The sequence below is a fragment of the Melospiza melodia genome, chromosome 1 (genome assembly GCF_035770615.1).
Source record: "Melospiza melodia melodia isolate bMelMel2 chromosome 1, bMelMel2.pri, whole genome shotgun sequence".
Classification (NCBI taxonomy): domain Eukaryota; kingdom Metazoa; phylum Chordata; class Aves; order Passeriformes; family Passerellidae; genus Melospiza; species Melospiza melodia.
Genome location: NC_086194.1, coordinates 8,559,409 through 8,578,572, shown reverse-complemented (window position 1 = coordinate 8,578,572; position 19,164 = coordinate 8,559,409). Strand labels below are relative to the sequence as shown.

At 44.0% G+C, this 19,164-nt stretch overlaps 1 long non-coding RNA gene across 1 annotated transcript; it reads left to right on the top strand.

The window, feature by feature from the left end:
* The first annotated feature begins 298 nt into the window (after positions 1-298).
* LOC134432953 (uncharacterized) lies at positions 299-18,592 on the top strand. Its single transcript, XR_010031447.1, has 3 exons — positions 299-455; positions 15,248-15,364; positions 16,865-18,592. It is a non-coding gene; the product is annotated as an uncharacterized LOC134432953 (long non-coding RNA).
* Positions 18,593-19,164: the final 572 nt, after the last annotated feature.

The following is a 19,164-nucleotide window of genomic DNA, read 5'->3' as shown; positions in this document are numbered from 1 at the left end:
GCGCGGGAGCCGCCGCGCCAGCCCCGGGCGGCCGCGGCCCCGCTCGGGTGAGGCGGCGCAGCCAATGGCGGGCGGGCGGCTGATATGACGTGCCGGACACACCACCCGCCTCCCGGGCCCGCCGCTCCGCCCGCAGCGCGGCGGCGGCGGCGGAAGGACCGGGCGGAACCGTGCGAGACCGTGCCGGGCCGTGCGGACGGGCGGGAGCGCGCCGCGGATGCGCGCCGCCCCCGGGCGGGAAGGGGAGGGCGGTGGAGGGATGGAGATGAGGGCAGTGGAGGGATGGAGATGAGGACGATGGAGGGATGGAGATGCGGGCCGTGGAGGGATGGAGATGAGGGTGATGGAGGAATGGAGATGAGGGTGATGGAGGAATGGAGATGAGGGTGATGGAGGGACGGAGATGAGGGCGGTGGAGGGATGGAGATGCGGGCCGTGGAGAGATGGAGATGAAGGTGATGGAGGGACGGAGATGCTGGCCGTGGAGGGATGGAGATGCGGGCTGTGGAGGGATGGAGATGAGGGTGATGGAGGGACGGAGATGAGGGCGGTGGAGGGATGGAGATGCTGGCCGTGGTGACGCTGTCATGGAATCAGAGAATGGTCAAGGTTCGACGAGACTTTTAAGGTCATCATGTCCAACTGTGAACCCAAGTGACCCCGTAGCCTTTAGATCTCTAAGCCACGTCACCCAGTGCCAGCTCCAAACGCCTCTTGAACACCTCCAGTGTCGGCATCTCTAGCTGGTCAGAGTGACCCCGAGAAAAGTTCCAAAGTCTGTTTTCCCAGCCCGGCGCTTGAAGAAAGAGTTAGGGCTCTTCATTTCTCATGTCCTGGGTCCTGACACTCCACCACCTCCCTGGGCAATCTATCCCAAAGCCTGACCACCCTAAAAGTGATTTTTTTTTTTTGGTTTCCAACTATCTAATTTGAATCTCCACAGTGTCATTTTAAGGGCACGTGTCGGTGGCCTTTGCAGCCAAGCCCTTGTGTGCTTGCCCAGCCTGCTGCGTGTCCCTTTGGGAGATGGCAGTTAGTAACGGGGGAGGCTGTGGCGTCTCCTGAAGACGAAGGGATCAGTGATCTCTGTCATAATTCTGAAATGGTGTAAGGGGATCCTGCCAAGCCCGTGACTCCGTGAGACAGTGGTGCCGAAGCCAGACGCTGCGTCAGCGAGCAGCCGTGGGGTGAGCGGAGGATCTGAGGCTCCTGACTGGTCCCTGACAGCCTGAGCAGCTGCTCTGCCAGCCCTGGCAAAGCTCAGGTCACAATCCTCCCACACTAAAATAACAAAAAGCCAGTTAAACACAAGTTCACCCTCTGGACTCTGTGAGGGTTTGGGAAGAGGCCTGTCAGGGATGGTTGAGTGCGAGCTGTACATTATGGTAGAGTTCAGCACCAAAAAATGAGGACACAGAGCAGGACTCGGCTCCCAGGGTCCTTTTTGAGTCCCCAGTTCTCCAGGACATGTGGGAGGCTGGTGTATGCATTAGGAATTGCTGGGCTTTGTGTTTATTAGCTGGCTTCAATGGACCAGCAGATCTTTTCACATGAGGTGTGCCGTCATTACACTTGGGAGGAATATAGGACACAAGGGCTTCCCAAGTGATGGCGCTGAGGATTTAAGGATAACTGTTACATATTTAGGATAACTGTGCCTATGATGGGCACAGTGATGGTCCAGGATCAGTGGTCAGTGGTGGTTCCAGTTGTCTTTCATTGATGTGTTAAATGTAGCAAATCAAATACATGAAATCAGCTGAAGATATGGAAAGAGGCAGGTCTTCTCTGCACATATAATGAAGAGTGAAGTTAACCTGGGGTATGGCTGTCCCTTCTGATCTCTGCTCATTTCCAGCTGGGATGGAAAGAGTTAGCATAGCTGATCCTGCTGAGCAAAGTGCCTTTGGAAAATGTACTGGATAGATTGTTAGTGCCACTGCTGGAAGTGACAGATGAGCCCAGAATTTTTCTCTTAATGCCAACTGGGACCACCCCAGTAATGTCTTGCAGACTTTACTGCTGAACCAAGGTGTTTGTGTACTGTACTCTGTACTTGGAATTGTAAATACTCGGTTTCTATTGCTATTTATTGTACTGAAACAGCTTGTGGTTTTACTTTAATATGCTAAAATTGTTTAGATTCTTCTGTCAGATTTTTAAGACACAATATATTTCTCTTTCTTCATTTGTTTTTGGATTTTCCCTGACCCAGTTGGATCTGCTCAAAAAGTTTGAGTCAACTATTTTGAGAGAAAACAGCCTTGACATACTGTCAGCTTCTGATGGGTTCCTCTGCAGAAATGTTTGATTTGTTTCAGGAAATCACATGCAGACCTAACACTTCCCCTCATGGCAACTGTGTATGAGCTTTGAATTGACACAGACAATTTTTCTGCATCCCCAGACCACTAAGGAACACCTTTGGCATCTCTAAATAAGGGCTAGAGCTCATTCCCTGGGAAATACTCTTTCTTGGTGAATCACTCACATTGAGATTTATCAACAGGACTGTGGATCCAAGATAAAATGATTCATCTTTATACAAAATCTCTTCCTGGACTTGGCTTATGGGAAACAAATATAATTCATCTTTGCTTGTGCTGCATCTCTTCTTTATTGGAAAAAAAAAATCTTTCTGTATTTAAATTCTCCCCCTGAATCTTGCTTATATTTTCAGTGTTTGGGCAGAGTTTACATTCCCTTGTGCTGCATCTGCTAGTTTTCCTTCCTGAAAGAACCTCTTAAGCAATTTTTTTTATCCTGTGTTTTTCCTTTCCTCATGGGTATGCCTCTTTTGCTACTTCCTGCAGAATATTTTATTTGAATATTTTATATGGATTTTTTTCATATTCATGATATCATGTGGTGGTGCTCTTCTTTCTTCCTGGTTTTTTTCAGACAACAGGGAACAACTTCTGAGAGGGTAAAACTTGCTGCAGCTTTTCCAAAACCAGCTGAATCAGTGCAAATCTAAACTATTCAATAACCTGTCCCTGAGCATATTTTCCCCAAAGTTACCCACTTAGAATAAAGGTTAAATGCCCCCTTTGTTCATGTTGCTTTACTGTCCTGTTGCTTTACATTTCTTTTTTGGAATCCTAAGGAAGGTTAGGCCTCAGCATGCTTTGATTAATGCCTGAAATTTTATGCTTAACAGTTATTTCTGGAAAGAAGCTCTCACATGTCTTTGTAAGATTAATGACATCGTTATTTTTATCCCATCCCTTAGCAAAGGCAGCAGAATCTCTAAGTACTCAGCATTGCTGCTCATTACATAAATAAATAATTTCACCTGTTCTTTCACACTTTCTGTGTTAAACTCTGCGATGTTCTGGAATCTGACAATGTGCTTGCCTCACGAGCACTGTCTCATGGACCTCTTGTGTGGGAAGCTTAGGATACTTGGACAATTTATTTTTCTCCCTACTTAAAGTAGATCAAAACATGAGCTGTCTGCTGATATAAGCTCAGAAGGCAGTGGTGGAGAATCACAGAGCAAGGCCTGATTTATGGGTAAAACTGCTCTCCCTCTGCTTCACTGGAGATTTTTTTGACTTTTTTCACCTTCAAGACTTTTCTCCTATTGATACAGAGAATAGAAACCTTCCCAGTCATATGCTCAGCCTTAATCTCCTGTGTCTCCATAAAAGGATTTAGTGACATTCATTGTTTGATTCCCCATGCCAACCCTACGTACAAGAGTTCAAAAAATCTTTTGACATCAGTGGCAGTCTGTCTTCCTGAGTTCTTTGCTTTATCGGAGGTCTCCAGTGTAGTTGTGTGAATTCTTAGGAACCTGCAGCAAAGCCTGCAGATCATACAATCATAGAATGGTGTGGGTTGGAAGGGACCTTGAAGATCATCCTGCTCCAACCCCCTGCCATGGGCAGGGACACCTTCCTCTATCACAGGCTGCTCAGAGCTCCATCCACCCTGTCCTTGAGCACTTCCAGGCATGGGACATTCACAAATTCCCTTGGCAACCTGTGCCAGGGTCTGACCACACTCACAACAAAGAATTTCTTCCTGCTATCTAATCTAAACCTGCTCTCAAGGGGAAGCCATTCCCCCTTGTCCTGTCACTCCAGGCTCTTGTGAAAAATCCCTCCATTTTTTTTGTGGGTTCCTTTCAGGTACTGGAAGGTGACAATTAGGTCACCTTGAAGGCTTCTCTTTTGCAGGCTGAGCAATCCCAATTCTCTCAGCCTTTCCTTGTAAGAGAGGAGCTCCATCCCTCTGATCATCTTGGTGGCCTCTCCCAGAGTTGCTCCATGTCCTTCCTGATCTGGGGACCCCAGATCTGGATGCAGCACTCCAGGTGGGGTCTCACCAGAACAGAGACAGCATCCTCTCCCTCTCCCTGCTGCCCTCGGTGCTTTGGATGCAGCCCAGGGCGTGGGTGTGAGTGAACATGGACAGGTCATGAACAGCTTCCCATCCACCAGCACCCCCAAATCCCTCTTGATCTGTTCCTCCTCCAGCCTGGATTGGCACCAGCATGGCCCCAACCCAGATCAGCACCTTGCACTTGGCTTAGACCACAGGAGATTCCTGTGGGCCACTTCTCAAGTTCATCCAGGTGCTTCTTCAGGTGTGGCCACTGCACCACCCAGCTTGGTGTCATCTGTAAACTTGATGAGGCTGCTCCAGTCCCTTTGTCTATATCATTAATGAACACATTAAATAACATTAATGAAGACATTAAATAAAGCTGGTCCCAGTGAGGACCCTGGAGGACACCAGACCCTGGAGGACACCACTTGTCAGTGATGTCCTGGTTCCTTCTCAGAGGTCAGAACACCTGAGAGGGAAAAGGTGTATGCTGAGTTCTGCGGGGTGTTTCTGTGAGATTGCTCAAGCCCCAGGGCAGGAGCTCATTAAAAGCTGAAAGGAGAAGGACAGGGAGTGATTACAGGGTACAACAGGCAGGATGCAGAACGTACAGCTCTGAACAAGGCAAACTCCAGCCAGAACACTTCAGGCTTGTAAAACAAAGGGGGAAAACAAAGTGTGTTGGTGGTTAGTGTATAATAACGTGAGTCATCCACAGTGAGCAGAGCTTAAAAACTTGGCTGCTTTTACATAATCTGAGGGTGAGGAACAATAGTCGGAGTTTGAACATGGAAATTAAACCCTAAGATATCCAAACAAAGCCCTGTCTTTGTGTGGTTAATAATATTGTAGTGGGCATGTGACAAATGTTAATGGAACATTTTTTGTTTAGTTGCCGATGTTTCTCTAGCTGCTTTTTCTTTTACCAGAACAAAACAGAAAGAACAATTCTATGCAGGCTGCTGTCTTCAAATGTCTATAAATCCATGTAACAACTATCATATAATTAGCCAGCCAACATCCCACATGCAGCTGTGGGCACTGACTCCCTGTCAATGAACCTCTGTCCTGACACAAAGGCAGTGCCTCTGCCTCGCTTTTCACTTCATTCATCAGCACAGTTCTGCATATTTATGTAGCAGAGAGTTCAGTGAGTTCATACTTGGTATTCAAAGTGGTGATTTAATCTAAACTTCATCATGAAAAAATGCTGTTTGTTGGTTATAATGCTGGAAAAGTTACTTATTTGGTGATGACAGTAGGTTCGTGAGGCTGGCCTGAGCATCATTACTGAGGCAAGCTCTTCTAGCCAGGTGTGGTTAAAATTGTTGATACTCTAATCTTTCTATATTTCCATTTATACATGTATTTATACTATGTCCAGACCTTTAAACATATTGATTAGAAGTGATGCTTCCATATTTTTTTTTTAACATTAGCTGTGACATAAAGAGCAGGGCACAATGGACCAGGTTTCCTTGAGGGTAAATTTACTGACTGTAATAACTCTTTAAAGGAGTTGCTAGTCAACTGTCATCTGAGGGAGTGGCCTGTGTTTTATAATACTAGTCCAAGTCATGACAGAGACTAAAGATTAGACACTAAATGGATGAAATAAACAGAAGTATCATGATAAACCACCAAACAATAGGAACATTTTATTTTAAATGCATTTATTTCTTGGTGGAAACATTTCTTGCATAAAGAAGAAGACTAGGTACATTTCTATCACCAGTCCTTGCATAACATTAGTCCTTTGCAGAAAGGCACCTCCAAGGTGTGTGTTCAGGAGAGCATGTCCATGGTTGATTTAAGATTAAATGATTTTCATTTGTTTAGTGACTGTGGACTCAGTCATTCCCACATAGGATAAAAAGGAACTTCCCTTAAGGATTGCATTGTGAACTGTCTTCCTCTTACATCCCTCTTCTTATGACACTTAATTCCAGCCCTTTTCCTCTGAGGTAGGCAGCCTCCCAGTTACTCTTGTCATATGTGCCTGAGGAAGATGCTTCTGGAATTCATATTTTCTAGTTTGTAGGGTTAAACATGAAACCCCCCAAAAGTGGTACTCCAGCTTACCTCAGGGTTTAGATTTCGTGGTGTTTCATAGTGGGGGAGGCATGCAGTGACACTGTAGGTTCATCTTGGAATGAGTGGTTACAGAGGACAGGAAGGAGCTCTGCAGCATCCTCATTTTCCAAACTGTTCCCACCTCAGAGGCTGCAGCCTCAATGTCTGATGGGGTGTGCAAGCTCTAAATCAGATCAGAACTCCTTGGGTCTGCCCTTTCCTTTCCCATCCTTCCCATGGCAATAACTATAAATAGAGCAGGAGTAGACTCAGTGTCACACACTCTGATTGTGTCTGCGCATCCTCACGTCCCTTCAACTCAGGAGCACAATGGCCAAGAGCTTTAGAGCTGCTCCTCTCATTTGGAAAACACTTTTTCCCACAGCTTTTCTCATTGGATGATTCTGCCCAATTCACACTGCTTTTAAAAAAAAGAAAAAAAAAAAAAAAAGAAAAAAAAGAAGAAGCCTTTAAGACATCTGTAGTTTATCTTAGAGGACAACATTATGACTACATGAAAGAGATCAGTGGCCAAGTACTGCCAGTGCCTCTTCCAGGCTGCCATCCTGAAAATGTGAGAATGTGGAGCTAACCTACCTATGATTTTTCCCCCCATCATGCTGTTGAGATTTATATTCAGGGAGCTGGCTTGGGTTTGAGCAGGATAATGGGAAAATCTTTCCAGTGTAAAGCTGCCCATACAAGCAGCAAGAGCAGTGCAGAGGAAAAGCACCAGAGAGAGAACCTGCACACGTGCTAGTGCATGATGTGGTGTGGAACTGCCACATGTAACTTCATGATTACACTGTAAATATTGCTGCTTTTCAGGCAAAATCCTAAGTTTCCCATGTCAGTGATTACATCAGTGCTCTGCAATGCAGCTCACTGTACCTTGGTGGGGAAAATTGCTGTCAGACATGGCTTCAGATTACCAAGCTGAACTTTAAGTTAAAAATGTTCAGCATATGGGAAGCCTACAACTTTGCCTGGAGAGATACTTTAGAAACTGCTGAAGCTAGGTTATGGTGAAAAATGTGTTTATGTAAGGCCAAACCCTTCAGCTTTTACTCATAAAAGGACACACTTGTAATAATGAGATCAGGCCACTTGCATGCAAACTCAAAGGACTAATTAAGTGCCAAGTTTGTTCTAGCTATACACTAATGTAACTCTTGCTATCACTGCACTGCAGGACTGGACCTTACACAGCAGCTTCAAATATGCCACTGTAAATTTTACTGTTTTTATAGGTACTAAAACAGATCAAATCAAATTCTAGGCAGACTTAACCTCATTAATGATCTGAGCTGGTGCTGCCAGGTTTATTTGCTTATTCAGGCATATTTTTGGATGTTGCTTGTGCAGAGTGCTGAAGAAGAAGTTCAGAACACATTGGGCAGCAATATCTTTGGTTCAGGATCATGCTCTGTGCCCACTCTGCTCTGATTAATGCCTGTGATGGTGCTGAAGTTAGTAGCTGTTGCTTTTAGCTGTTGCCCTTGGACAGAGCAGGGGGAAATAGAATCTCCAGAGGCTGCTGAGATCCCAGTTTGTCTGGGCTGGCCTTGGGAGTGCCCATTTCTGTCCTCTGACTGTAACAAAAGCTTCTGCTTTCTTTACTTAGAGGGAAGGAAGGACAGACTCGAGCTGTGAGGTCAGAGGGCAGCTGTATGTCCCTACCCTGTCATCATACAGAATGGTCTGTGGGTGTAGCACTCACCAGGTTTCACTGTTTGTCCAGGTTTGTTTGGGAATTGCCTCACAAAGTCAGGTGCTCGTGGCATTGGTAAAGATGAGGTTGGTGCCTTCACGGATGTTGCAGAGGCTGCAAGCTGTGATTGCAGAAAGATCCCAGGGCAGACAGGCATTAACCTCTTGGGTGTTACTGGGTAATAACATCCCACATCTGGCAAGAGAGAAAAAACACCAGGAATAAAATCCAATAACCCTGTCAGAGAAAACACAAGAAACCAATATGTGGAAACCCAGGGCACTGGGAATATTTCCCTGTCTGCTCTGGGGTGCCCTGACCCCCAGGGTAGCACTGACTTTGACCCTCATTCATGGAGAAAGCTTCCCAGACTTCAAGATAGACCAGAATCCACAAAAGTGTGAAATAGATTATAGAGAGCAGTGTAGGTGTGTCACTTGGTGAGAAAATGAGGTTTTGGGATTTTTAGTATGTCGTGGATGGAAGCAAGATGGAGGGCACAGGGTGTCATCCTGGGCTTCTTCTTCATGCTTCTTCTTCCTTCTTCTTCATGGGTTTGGGTGACATTTTGTAATTGGGCAGAAAAGTCCACATGGCAGCTCTTTGGGATCAGTTATTGGGTTAAAAGGGAAAATAATCCAGGTGTCAGTTCTTAATTGGATAGTTTAGTCTTAAAAGACCTTGGAACAAGACATTGTTGGCCATTTTGTGCCTTCTAATGAAAAGCTGCCAAACTCACAGTAGTGAGACTGTTTTACTGATAAGAAATAATAAACACTTGAGTCTGAACACGAACTACTGTCTCAAGTGCCTTCAATCCAGACTCAGAAAAACCAACGAGTGGTATCCCCACACCAATACAAAACATCTCAAGCTGAATGGTTTTGTGTCCTGTCTGAGAAGCCAGAAAGTCTGTGCATCCCATCTGAGAAGCTCTTGGTCTTCTCATCAGCCAGCCTGGGCATCTATTCAACTGAATGTGTATTTAATTTTCTCACATGCACTGGAGGAATCTCAGCTGTAAAAATCAGCCAGACAACTTCCCCTATGTCTGAATCAGCAGCACGAAGATTTGTGGTTTTCAAAGAGAGCTTGCCCCTGATTTTTAACATTTAAGAATCTGCTGGTTTGTTGTTCCATGGTTAGCTGGTTGCCTGTGTTTGCATGCAGAAATCTGTTCTTGTGCTGTGTTGTTTCTCTGGAATGCTGTGAGCAGTTGTTTTTGTTTGTTCCTACTCGGGTGGAGCTGACTGTCTAATTGGGTAAATATTTGCAATGCCATACTTGCATGCACAGAAGACAAAGAGGGCTGGACTCCTGTTGACATAAAGGGCCTTTTACACCAGCCCAGCAATGTAAAGGCTTAAATAAAATTGATAAGTACAAAACCATTCCTTATGTTTAGCCCATATAAACGGGATTTAATTTAACTGTCATGGCCATATTTATTTCTAATTACAGATGGACTGTATTTTCCAACATGATTACAGCCATAAAGGGGTTATTCACTCTGCCTTATTCACTGATTGCAAGTTCAAAACTGTTGGACTTCACTGTGTGGCAGTTAGCCCTGTTAATAAAATGGTATTTTTACCAGAGTGCATTTGGATATCAAGGGTGAGTTTTCCACAGATGTAGAAATTGCCTAAGTGAGCATTAGTAGGTCCAAATACCTAAAGGTGTTTTGAAAATTGCAAGCTTGTGGTGCTCAGGGGAGGTGTGTTTGTATATATAAAATACATACCTTGCATAAACCTTATCGGGTGACTATTGCATATGTAATCATTAGCTCCAAAGTACACTATAAATATCCACACACATAGAAACAGATTCTAAAGATTTATCATTGAAGAGGCTATTAATAGGTAATTGAGCCTTTCTTTGAGCAAATGTTACTAAAAATGGTTGTGGCATGAGGAGAAGGGAACTTGAACTCCAAGCTGAGGTTTTGTGTAGACCTAGTTCAGCTTCTTTTTATTTGTCACAGCCTGGACCTTATTGGGAATGGATTTACTCTGGCTAGTCTTGAAAGACTTGCACAGTCTCATAGGGGCATTGCTTCACACACACCTGAACAGAAGTGTGTCTGTCTGTAGGACTAAGAAAAAAAACTTTAGTACATGAGGGTTTTATTTTATTAACAATTATTTGAACTTCTCACTATATTTCTTCAAGGTTCAACTATTTATTCATGTCTTCAAAAAAACAAACAAGGACAATTGAGAGTTTCACCTCCATAAGGCCAAGCTCTGATTCTCTTACACCACCTGGTATCTTGCTTAGTCATCAGTTCCACTGGGTTCACTGATACCAGCTGTGGTGCCAAAGCCCGTGATTAGCACGGTGCAGCCATCCCCTCCTCCACTCCTCCCCCTCCTTTTCTGCAAGTCACAGCTTTTTGTCTGCCTTTATGATGTGAGTATTAAGGCTCAGGTTGCCTCTGAGCAAGCACTGATTGACCAGGTGCTCAGCCATATCTCTGCTCCTGCAGAGTTCATCCCATTGCTCGTGGATCTCCCCACGTCGCCATCCTGTGACCCAGGCAGCGCAGGTTGCCTGCAGGTTTTGGCTGTGGCTGTTCCCTGGTCTAATCCCCTCCTGAACAGTGTGGAGAGTGAGGCAGGGCAGCTGTAGAGGCGTGGAGCCTGCTGAGGTCAGTGTGCCCCTGCCTGCTCTGCCCTCCCTGTGTGTCCCAGTGCAGCTCACCACCCAGCCCTTCCACCAGGGATGTGCTCAGTAGTTTCCTGTGAGCTCACTCAGCCTGTTGTCGTGTCAAATGATGGCAAACTGACTATAAAGTTTCATGTTGTTGGCATCTTTTCACTTGCTTTTGTGGATTCTTGTAAGCTCATGTTGAGGATTCCCCTCAGTCACGCATAACTGGAGTTCATAAAAATACAAATGATTCTGTGTTTCTCCTTCTGTCTTCATTCTGAAAACATCTTGAACTTTATTTCATAGTAACCTTTATCCAGCTGTAAAAGTTTTTTAAAACTGTCCAGTGGTTTGAAAGGTATGGGACAAGTAAGAAAGTGAATATTAGTGAAGGTAGCAAGGCTGAAATAAAGCTCCTTTCATTAAGAAAACAGGTTAAAACCAGTAGCACTTCCCTTCCCCAGTTAGATACTGGTGAGAGGGCAGGAGGTTTCATATTGATTGCTGTTGTAATGAGGTTGATTGCTCCTAGGATTGAAGAGATACCGGCTAGGTGTAGGGAGAAGATTGTGAGGTCAGCTGAGGCTCCGGCGTACCGACAGTGATCCTTGTGATGTTGTGCTCACCAGTCCTATTCCTCTGCAGTGTTTTTCCTGTTCCTTGTGTGTAAACAAACTGTAATCACAACACCCTGACACCCAGTCCTCATCTTCTGGCAGCCGCCCCTGGAAATTACTTCCTCCTTAAAGTCTTGCCTTTTCTCTGGGTCCTGCATTTAGGGAGACTGGTGATCTCTGTGTGACTGTCCCAGGACGTTTCTCACTCTCCACCAGACCTTTTTCACACCAACACCGTGTTTTCTCAATACTTCCATCTGGTTTTGCTTGGAGTTTGGACACAGCTTTCTAACCTGGATTTTATATGTATTTCCTTGACTGTCCTGTAAATGCTTATCTGAGCTGGACAGGAAGAACTTGTTCTGTTGTTTGGTCTGGGGATGTTACTGAAGACTCATTAAAGTAGCAGAGAAGCTTTCATGAGGCTGGGGAAGGAATGCTGTCATTTTGTGCTTCTGCTCATCTGCCTGGATGTGCTAAAGCAAAGGGTTGTCCATTCACAAGAGAAATTCTGTCATGAATGTCTGGTGTTAGGACTGGCAGCCAGTCAGAAATGTCTAACTGCCCAATGACTTTCCCCACAAGAAAAAGGTAAATTTGCACTTGAAATTTTCAATCACGTGTAAAGTCCGAATCTTGATTTGCTCAGGGAGGTCATTGACATTTAGTTTTGTATTAGGAAATACCCTTTACCAATAAATTTCAATGGGAAAAGCAAAAAGTTGGGTTTGTTCCAAAAGATTCATTCATGAAAAAATCTGCTGAATGAAAAAAGGAAATCTACAATTTTTTGGAAGACTTTCTCTATCTGGAATGAATGTTTTAATCTAGGCTAAGTGTACATTTTACAGATAATTCAACTCAATTTTAATTCAACTGATGCAACACTGTAATAAATAATGTAAGAATTAGTGGCATGTCTTTAATGTTCTTGCCTGCATACCATATCTGGATTCTCTGCAGGAATAAAGCCTGCTGTTATTTCATGTTGAAGGTGAAGTGTGTCCATCAATGTCTTTCCCAGGGGAACAGAGAGAACAAGGCTCGGGAGAAGGTTTGGCACACACACTCCTCGTGAGGAGCAAACTTGCACAGCAGCTTGTCTTTAACTCTTCCCAAGCAGTGGAGCGTGTCATTGCTTTTGCAATAAACCATTCCTCAGGAACAGATATAGACTGGCTGAAAAATAATTAAAAACTTAATTTTCTGTAATACTGTCCATCAAACAACTTTACTCAATCTTTTTGAAAGGCTGCTCTGCAGCATGGAAAAAAGACTGGCAGCAGTGCAAGAACAGGGAGTATTTATGACCAGTGGAAGCATGGTTGGCCTTTTGCCCTAGAGAAATGGCTGGATGAGATCTTCTGCCTAAATCAAGCATTAATAAAATAATTTGGACCTAGGCTTGAGGTGATGATGTTTGGCAAAGCAGCTGCAAAGCATTTTTTACTGCCCAGACTGATACTGACCTGCAGGGATGTGCCTAGGTTCTGTTGTGTGCAAACCCACAGCTGTGGATTTGATCAACCCTCTCTTTAGGCAAAACCTGAATTTTTACTGAGGTATAAAATTTGTAGATTAGGTCTTTTACAAAGATTTGGTCCCAATAGCCAAAATCCTGGTGGATTTGTCTCCTGCAGTTGCTTTACAGTTTGTTGTGTAGCACCTCAAAGCTTTTTCCTCCTCTGGACAGCTGTTAGGGACAGATCCACGGACTCAACTGCTCAAGAGAACAACACCCAAAACTGGGTATCTTATTCCAAACTAGCACACATAAAAATTCTCTTCTTCCTAGGTCCACAGTTCCATTGGGTAGGTTTTCAACATATAACTAAAGACCAAGAGCAAATACAACAAACCCTGATACCAGTGTCACTAGTGACCTAGTCTGCTGGTAAACACAATTTTTTCCCCCCAAACTGCCTGAATCATAATTTTTCCAAAATTGTTTCCTATTTCCTGTCCTAATTGAGTCCATCTGATAATGACAGCAGACATTATTTCATCTCCTGAGAAGACTGAAGAGGAGAGGATTCAGAGCTAGTGCAAATTCACTTTTCTCAAATTTCACTTTACCCATTAATCTGTGTCAAGTTATGCTGGGTGTGCTATTCTGAGAGACAGCTCAGGCTTCTTTATCTGTCACAGTAGCACTGCTTTGCTTTTCAAATCAGCAAACAAGAAGCCATGTCCTAAACAGACCTCTTCATTATCTTTTGTGTTGGCTATTTTTGTGCGGTGGTTTATTTTCCCCTAACAAAAAACATAAATATTTCTTTATCACTGATAATAATTAAAAGCTGTGTTTTCCCTTGTAGATCATAAACTGAATGGAGAGCCTGCAGCCATTTATGTGTCCCTTCAATGGGGAAATCAATTCTCAGTTATCTACGCTTGGCTTGTCTGGCTTGAGGATTAACCAGGCTGGGGATGCACTGACCTCAGTTCATTCACCACGGGCAAAGTTGACTTTGGAGCAGGAGACTCTATTGATCCCAGCAGTGCTGCCTGCACATCTGTCAGTTCCAGGGCTCCCTCCAGCTCATCAGCACATCATCTCTGTCACTCACAGCTGTGTGGAGGCCCCTCCACAGCCTCTGCAGGCTGCTGCCATGGCCAGTCCTGCAGCAGCAGAGGGATACGACACTTCCTTCCGCATTGACTTGGCATAAACTGAGCTTATTTATGCTCCGGGACCCATGGTGGCAGCCCCTCAGCTGTCAGAAGTTGAGGAAACAATCTTCTTTGCTCCTTTGATCACCAGCAGAGGAGACATTTCCAACTTTAAATAAACCAGTTGGTTACTAGTTCATTTAATTTATTTAGTACAGAACTGGGGGAGATTGATACACTGCGCTTGTAGGCAAGGCTGCTCTTTCTGAAACCTGGTCATGGCTACAGCAAGATCCTGTTCCAAGTGTTTCCCAGCAAAATGGTTTTCCTTTTCACCCTCAGCACTTGAACTTGTATTTACTTGAAATAATTAGAATGTGCTGAGTTTAGGTCTTAATGCAGGTCATCAGTTAAATTTTAAATGTTTAGGTGTTTAAATAATAGACTTCTCATTAAAGTGATATCAACAAAAAGGATCTAATTTGTATTGTTTAATTGGAAAAAACATTGCAGATTTGTATTTGCCTTGTTATATCTATCTTTTATTATTGCAAAGAGATTCTGAATAGAGATGTTATCTCCTCTTTAGCTGTGCTCTTGCAATCTTGCAATTCGTCAAACCAGTAATTTATGTTTCTGTTGAAAGGAGATGAGAAGTAATTAACTCATGCATTGCATCCTTGTCTTTGTGGGCCTTTCATTTTCAGCAAGTATCTACACTAGCAGGTTATTTTTTTAAATTTCAGACTCTTCAAATCTGCTGAGCTTCCTCAGGAAGGCCAGCACACTCAGCAGTGTCCTTGAGGGCTTGATGCCTTGCAGAATTAAGTCCCAGGAGTCCAGTCCTGCACTGATGTCATTGGTCACATCCACACTGAACTCAGCCCAGCGATTGCAATCCTGGGGTAGCAGGGTTCTTTGTCCCACTGAATTACTGGCCCTGGTTCCCAGGACATTTCCTCACTCTGCCAGGCACATCCACAGGTTGTTTGCTTGCCTGTGTGTGCTGCTGGCAGCCTGCATTCCTGGATGACCTGTTTTTGCAAGAGTGACATGCCCGTGGCAGCAGCATTTTATTGGCCCTTGCTGGGCTGACACCACGGCAGTGAGAGTGCTCCTGGTCAGTGACACTGCAAGCCCTGGCTGAGCAAACTTACCTCCTGCCAGCTTTGCAGCAGCTTTTATGGCAGTCACTTTCTAGCAGGAGAGGATGGGCTCATAAAGATGTGTTTTCCATTGACAGAACCAACTCCAAGGCTAACCAGAGAGCATGGCCAGTGTGGTGACAGAAATGAAGAGTTTCTGTGCAGAGCTCACCAATAAAGGAACCTGGACACCCTCCTCTTGTCCTACTGACCTGGTACTGAATCACATATAACTCATGGTTTCCTTTGTAGTTTCATCTTCCTCAGCTAAAATTGTAAGGGTGTGACAGATCAGCAGAGGTCAGGTGAGACTGGATGGAAGGGGAGGAGCTGCTCTCATTTAGATTTTTTTTCTCTGTAACAAAGTTGGTCACACCTCTAATAGCCAGACTCAGCTGTGTTTTCAGGTAATCTTAATAACAGGTTGCTAGAGTGCTTAGCTTGTTCAATCCATTCAGTAATTAGAGCTGGTGCTGAAGTCATAAAACTGAGTATGTAGTGAGATCTTAATGAACACAGTAATTGTCTGCACGTACAGCTCTGTAGACCTTCCTCATGGATGGAGCAGTGCAGTCACCAAACAGGGCAGGTCCTTGTGGCAGCTGGGGACACAACCTGAGCATTTAAGTGAGCATCAGTGAGATCAACAGTGCAGGCAAAGGAAATTAAAGCCAGCAGCACTCCAGCTGGATTGGTTGTTTTTCCAAGTCTCAAGGTGCTGAGAACTTTGTGTTTTTATTCAGTGTTAAGGCTGATACTGCCAGCAATATCCACACGCTGAGGCAATGTTTTTAATGACTCAGGGGAAGAAGCTGTCCACTGAATCACCAGCATCCAAACCTGAAGAGCCCAACTGCTTTCTGTAAATCTGCATGTAATTAAGCAGAGTCTTGTTCTTTTCATTAGCCACAAAATAGCCATAGATGATGAGACACCATTTACATAACAGTTAAAATATTACTTGCTTTAGTTTTCTAGCCCAGAATCTGGAATGTATTTCAATGTGTTTTTTATAAGGACTGAGATGAGGATAAAACAAATAGAAAAGGATAAAACAAATAGAAGAAATGTATACCCTAAATATGAAAGCAACATTTCTGTTCATGAAATTCCTAAACCAGGTGGTGTTAGAAGCTGGAAAAATATTCTAGAGGGAACACCATGCAAGCTTGTGCTGTTCTTGACCCATTGGCTGTTGTCAGACCCTGGAATAGCAGGAGCTTTGATTTGATCTAGGGTGGCTGTCGTCAGCACTCCCCATGTTCTTTGAACACCACAAGCAGTTGCATCAGATTAGAACAGGCAATGGGTGTTCCAGACTGTCCCAAAAATATGTAATAAAAAAAGCACCAGGTAAACATTGCATGAGGATGTGATTAATGTCAGAAGAACAGAGGGTGGAAGCCCAAGGAATGGCAAAATTTAATAATAATAACAGAAAAGATGTATTTCTCAAGATCTAGAATGTAGTAAGAAAGATCTCCAGGGATGAATATCATTTAGTTTCAAAAGCAGACTAACTGAAAGGCTGCAAATGCTGTAAAAGAAATGTTCTCACATTTTCATCTGTTGACCTGCTAATTTTTTATTTTTTGCTTTAAAGCATTTGTTACAAGAACTGTTCTGCAAATAATCTGGGGGCTTTTTTTTTTTTTTTTCTTGGTTTTGTTAAAGCAGAAATCATTCTGATGCTGACTTGTCTGTTTTCCAAGCAGAGATGTGCCAGAACATCAGCAGAGTCATAGGGATTGCCCAATACTTGCCTGCTGAAGTGTTTGCACTAACTGCTCACAAAGAGGAAACTTTTTTTGGCTTTGTAGCTGGCTTTCATCATATCCTCCAGACTGAGGTGTAGAACAGCTGTAGAGAGCCAGAAAGAAGGACCCTGAGGCCTTCATCTTAAACTCCAGTTCTGTGTTTTTGCCTGTGTTAATCTGGAATAGGTCCCATTACATTGACCTGAATCGAAACAGGATTACATGAAATTCAAGTACTGGTTATACAGAAGAAATGTGCTGCATTCTCTGCTATATTAAGTGGATATTACTGTCTTAGTTTTGGGATAAACAGGACACTTTCCATGAATGAATGATAAAAATAGGAGGTAGATTCAGAACTTTTCACCTCGAGTTTCTACAATTCACTTAGAAAGGTGTTGCATTTGTTATCCACATTGAAGTAGCAGATTTTGCCATCACGGTGGCATCAAGCTGACTTCCTCCCGATTGTCTTGTGATTTCTTCCAAAAGAAAACTAAAGGAGCAATCCAGGCAAGCTTTCCCTCTATCAGGTGTGCGTGTCGTGTGCACAGATGGACACACACAAGGTAAACACACTGCTAGAGAGCTGCAGGCGCTGCAGGTGCTGAATTCAGCTGTAAATGCACACACAGAAATAAGGCAGATCACAGCTGAACTCTGCTGAAATGCTAGTGCAAAACTGGCCTCATGTTAATAGTTTTGTTGGAGTGGTTGCATCGCCTGGAAGAGCAGAGAAAGGCCACAAGCTTTATAGTTATGACAAACTGCAAAAGAGCTGGAAATCGACAGTGGGAAGGGAAGACTTTGCTGCCATGTGTGTCTTCAACTGCAGGCAAAGCTCCCTCGGTGGCTCTGGTGCTATCATAGTTCTGACTTGTCTTTGATTAATGCATGTGGAACCCTGGGAGCCCTGGCACACTGTGTTACACCTATTTCATAACTGCCTGCAGTTTCTTGTTAAGTAATCTGGCTGTGAGAGTTACCAAGCTGTCCTGCTTAACATTCCAGAGGAGGAAAAAATGTAGTGTTTTCCCATTCTGTACTACAAAAGTGGCGGAGATTTACATCTTGCAAACAAGTGGGCACTGTCACTGGATGTGATAATTGAAAGTCTTCACTGATTAACTAGGTGAAAAATGCCTATTATATGATTGTCTTTTGGCAAATATTGAAATGAATATTATATGTGTTATGTTAGAAAGTTATGCTGTATTAATTGTCTTAAGTAGTGTGTTAAATATAGTTTTAGGTTATAATATAATGTTAAAATAGAAATTGTGCTATGTAAGATACTTTTTTAAAGAGAGGACTTGCACCAACATAGCAGCCACAGGACACCTAAATCCTTCAGAGAAAGAGAATTTATTGCCCTCTTATCGAGTTCTTCCCACCTTGCTTGGCCCTGAAGACGCTGTCAGGACTCAGAGGAAGAAGCTGACACTGACCACACAGAATCCTGTGTTTGAATGGAATTTATGCATCATGTATGAGATGTATGAATATGCAACAGGCTATTGCTTTTAAGGGTTAATCCTCTGTTAACTTGGGTCCTTTTAGGGGCTTATTTTGCCCAGAAAAAGGTACCCGGACGTCTTTGTTTATATTGTCTCATATTGTTGTAAATTCTAATTGTCCAAATTTTTATTACTCTAATTATATTACTATTTTTATAACCATTTTATTACTACTAAACATTTAAAACTCTAAAACCAAGTGATTGGCGTTTTTCACAAACCACAGCAGCTCCTCTCCTGAATGCCCTGAGTGCCTCTGCTCTTTGCCTCTCCCCCAAGCCACAGCAGCCCTCTCTGGCAGGCTGGGGCCTTGGAGACTTTGCTGCCTCTTGGATGCTGGGGCACAAAACACTGTTACGGGTCTGTTCATGATCCTCCTCTCCTTCTGAGACTCAGGGGTTTCTTCTCTGGTGCCATTCTCTCCTCTTTTACTCTACCACCCACCCTAGAATTCGGGACTCCCTTTGCCTCCCACACATCTGGTGCAGCCACCGACCCCACAGACGTTTCATTCTGAACTAGCACTTTTCTGGGAAGGCAGGATGCTCTGCCTGCCTGGGAAAGGAACTGAGGCAGAGTGTGGCTGCTCTCCAGCCTCTCCATGGCCACAGTGGTTTCTTTCCCTCCTCCCTGTTGCCCCAGTGCTGGGGCTGTGTGGGCAGACAGGGCAGCCCAGCCCAGCCAGGTGATGCAAGGTGCTGCAGGAAGGGCACAGGGCTGATGTTGCTGGGCTGGTGGCTG